The 4,627-nt window shown below is 36.8% G+C and overlaps 1 protein-coding gene across 1 annotated transcript in view; it reads right to left on the bottom strand.

Moving 5' to 3' along the window:
• Positions 1-4,627, bottom strand: part of itgbl1 (integrin, beta-like 1) — a 43,601-nt gene that overhangs the window by 9,373 nt on the left and 29,601 nt on the right. The gene's annotated exons all lie outside the window — the stretch shown is intronic.

Raw genomic sequence — 4,627 nt, 5'->3', positions numbered from 1 at the left:
AGCAATTAGATCAGAAACATATAAAAACACACATATATATATATATTAAACACAAATACTGACTTCTTTTCTGTACATCAATAAACAACTGTTCATTTACACAAATGCATTTAAAAAAAGGTTAATAGATCTCATGTTGGGTAGGACAAAATAATGTTAGCTACAACATAGAGATGTGACGTAGCAGAATTTGCAAACAGAGGATTAACTCTAATATTTGTTTCAGTGATTAAAGTGAAGTACCCTAATGAAAAATAGTGTCTAGGAAGAGTACAATTCTTGCAATATGACCTTATTTTATGTATCATATTTTACGCATTAGGGCACACCGTCAATGAAAGTTCTATTTTCAAACGTATATCATATATAAGGTGCACTTAACTATAAGACAAATTGAGTGAGACAAAACAGTCTGAGATAAGTCTTTCACCAGGTTTTATTAACTTTGTTCACAGTAACTCTAGAAATTCTTTGTGGCATGCTACATGTTAGTCACATTAGCATATTCACAACACCTGTAACTCCCAACCTTGTTTGCGACACACGTACAAAGAGAAACAGATATTACTGACTATTTGGCTGCGTGTACGTGTGCAAAATGTCTTAAATCAGATCAAAGATTGGATTACAATTGAACTTTTTATTTGAACCCTGAAAAACGTTATCTGATTATAACACACGTTTACATACACCACACGTTTGAATAAATGATGTTGTCATGCCCAATCTGTGCAGAGGCAGTCCCTCTGTCAATAGTCAGCGCTCTGTCTCCCCCTGTGCTCACTGGTGGGAGCTATCTCCAGAATACGGAACACACTACACCTCCCAGCAACCCTAGCACACGCACATAATTAGTCATCGGTGGTAACAAACTTAAAGGGTAACCAACCCTAAATCAACTTTTTTTGTCTGTTGACCTCAATAAATGGGGCTTTAAAAGTGATGTCTGTTGGTCATTGCCAAATTTTTGACAAATTAAAATAAACTTGTTTAATTCTTGATAACATAGTCAGAAACTGCTTATGTGCTGCCCCCTACAGGTTGAATTGGGGTATTACAGTTGACTTTTGTGATTGGTCAAATCACTTATGGCCCATGTCATGATCTGCAGCTTCAGTAATGATAACAGTCCTGTTCCACACCCCCACCCCTCTGACTGGATTTTCAAATTTTGGCTGTGAGTGGAGTCAGCCTCCAACTTCCCTGTTTGGTTACCCTTTAATGGAATAATTAAATAAACTAAATACTTTTAAAGCAAATCTTAAACTAAATCCTTTGAACTACCTTTATTTCATGTTCTTCACAATACCACTGATTAAATCGGTGCTTTGTATAAAACCAGGTTTAAATTAACACTTCAATCATAGAAATAAAACACAAGTTAGTCAGATAAAAGTAAAACAAACAAGACATTTCTCAGAATATTTAATGGCAGTCTGCAAATGTTTGTGTTGAGTTTGGATTTGAAAAGAGGCAGCTCTGTGATGGCACGACACTCAGAGTTTATCTATGAAAACTAAGAACTCATACTTCAAAAAAGTACCAATCTTAGTCATCTCTCCCATTGTTGGTCGTCACTTTTAACCTTGGCTAATCACAAAAGGAACTTTCCCTAAATGAGAACCAAAGAAGTACCAACTACAAGTAATTGATGTAAAAACAGAAAGTACAGTCATGTAAGGTGGATTGACGGATACAAAGACTATAAACTGAACAAAAAAAGTGAAGGTGTAGATTAGGAAGCATCAAAACCACCCTTTCAAAAGGCTTTCATGATGCACTTTTAGAGAAAGGCATTCTGAAGGACGAATGACAAAATCTAAGAAAAGATGCACTGAGAACGGTGCAAAGCTGTCTTCACTGAGATTCACAACAACAAAGGAAATCCACTGTTTTTACATTTTAGAGCCAATGAAAAAAATAGTTTGACAATATATAGACCCTTTCCAAAATAAAAAGGAATATCATAGAAAAGACAAGAAATGGTCCACGCAAAAAAATCAACTAATCAGGCTGCACTAGTTATTGATTTCAACTACTTTTTTTAACTTAAATTGGGGTTTTTCAGCTCACAAAACCCCCTTAAAAAACATGATTTCAGAAAATTTGATTACTGTGGAGAAATCCCCATTAACTTCTCAGAGTTTATGACAGATTATGATTATGACCCCATCAAATTGGTCATAATACAGTATTTTCAGAATGATACGTCCATCTCCAATACTTGATCGGGAATCTCTGGGCCTCAATGTGCCATGACATTGATGCAGTCAGCTTGTGGCATTGATGCAATCAGCTTGTGGCATTGCATGAGAAGTATGGAAGCCTGGATTTTCTTGATGCTGCTGTCAGATCTTCTCTGTTTTGGGGTCTTGTGTCCCTCATTTTCTTCTTAAAAATACCCCATGCATTTTCAATAGGCTCCTAATTTTATTTTTCCCCCTTCGGGTTAATACAAAACACTCAGCCTTCAAGCTCAGCCACAGAGACACAGAAACACAGCGGAAGCGGCTGTCATACAGACACAGCCCCCTGTACCACGAGAATCTTTTAATAATGATCATATAAACTCAGACATGGAAACATGATTACCGATGTTTTTGTAGAACACTTCACAATAAATAAACCTTATTTATTTCTCTACATCATCTGTATCTTCCATACATTCTAAGTGAGATATCCACAGACAATGTTTCTTATAGCCATCATTCAAAAACATTAGCTGGTAGCTCCTCCCACATGCAGCATCAAGCTCAGGAACACATTTTTTGACAGGCGACGAGCAGCAAATTCGTTGTGCAACGAAAGAGGGGCGGGAATGTGTGTGTACGTTTATGAATGCACCTTTAGACTCTGATGTGGTTGGACGCGGCGCTCTGTGAGCAGCCAGCCTCCTTAGCTGGGAACTTTTGTGACTCACCCACACAGGGGATCAGTGATAATATCTGGATAGAAGTTGGAAGTCTTCCCCATATTGAACAGAACTTAGACCACTGAACCAAACTGAACTGATTCATTGACATCTGGAGAACATGTGCTTTGAGTTCAGTTGATGATTAGTTGGTAAAATTCAGTTGAAAACCTTCATGTCCTGCAGAATTTGGATTGATTTCTCCACAGTTTTCTAAGTTTTTGAAATCCGTTTTTTGTGACTTTTATGAGTTTGAACCCCAATGTATGTAAAAATAAACAAATAAATAATTCAAATTAATTCAACAGTGGGCCCTGATTCTATAAAAGTTTTTTTTAATGGAATGGGTGAAATTAATACACCTTTCCTTGATATTCCATTTCTTTTTTTTATAAAGAGTCTGAATATATACATTTTCAAATTTGTTCAGTGCTTTCATTTTGCTTTGTTATTGTTGAATACTGTAAATGATGATGCATCCTAGGATATATATTGTGATTTTTCTTTTTATGAGCATGATTTAAAGACTTGATGAATACAAGATGATTTATTTAAACTAGAACAGGGTTTCCTGTGTGTAAAGCCTAAAGACTAAAGTGAGTTGCACTCTTTAAACATGTCTAATTAAAATCCAATAGACATTGCCAAGTGTGAAATATCTCCAAGGAATGAGAGCAACAAAAATCCAACGACAGTTAAAGGCTGGGGACACTTTCAATGTAGGCCACTCAGAAAATGAAGAAAAAGAATCTCAAGAATCAGCAGGAAAAGACGTTGAAAGCAGGTGTTTCCTTGAGGAAATACCAGTGTAAGAAAAAAAGAGTGCTTTCCACATGCGTCTTGTCTCTCCATCTCGCAGGAAGAAAGGCTTCTGAAACTGCTGCTTTAAATTTCAAGGCTTTTCTGCTCAATCTCCCATCTGTACCAGCCACATTCCTCCATGCCTAAGTGATTTTCCACTCTTTTTCTCTTTCTGTCTCCTCCTTTTCCCATTTTGCCTCTTGAATCTTTCGCCCCATATTTTACCATCAAAGCATTACAAGCAATTGAAATAACTCAGAGCTCGTCTGCAGTTACCTAAAGATTAAACCACCTCTGTATCTATAGCTTTATTGTATTCAAGGTAAATAAACACACAAAGGAAGAGAGAATTAGGAATCTTTTCAGTAAACAAAGGACATAAGCTGAGCGTTGGATATATTCATTTTCCAGCATATCTATAGGTGATAAAAATGCACTCTGCCAAGAGAACAACCTGAAAAGGAAGTCTCCACGAATACCATTAATTTCTGTATTGCAGGGGGTAATTAAAAATCCTTTTGGTTGCAGCATTTGAAGATAATTTAAAGGTACTGCTGTATGAATTTAAGTTAATTAGCTCTCCCAGCACTAGTTAATCTTAGACGTGTCATAATGTGAGTGGGAGCGCATTATGTGCTCTCAGGCTTGCTGTTGTGTTGAATTGAGGCTGTCAAAATGAAAGTCTGTCTCACTTGATATGTGACTACTAGTTACCAAAAGAGCATCTCAGTGTTGACTTTGCAATAGATTCTCTGTTGGCCTGTGTTGATGTTTATCTTCTTTTTTTTATAGCAGATGTTTCCATGGCAGCAGCCGGCCTCGTGTGGTTTCAGATTTTAGATGTAATCAGCGGCAGCAATGATGAATGGAAAACAGCGCACATGTTCTCCCACAACAGTCAAGACAAAAGAAGCA

The sequence above is a fragment of the Oryzias melastigma genome, linkage group LG21 (assembly GCF_002922805.2).
Source record: "Oryzias melastigma strain HK-1 linkage group LG21, ASM292280v2, whole genome shotgun sequence".
In the NCBI taxonomy this organism is placed as follows: domain Eukaryota; kingdom Metazoa; phylum Chordata; class Actinopteri; order Beloniformes; family Adrianichthyidae; genus Oryzias; species Oryzias melastigma.
This window is presented reverse-complemented; position numbering and strand designations above follow the sequence as displayed.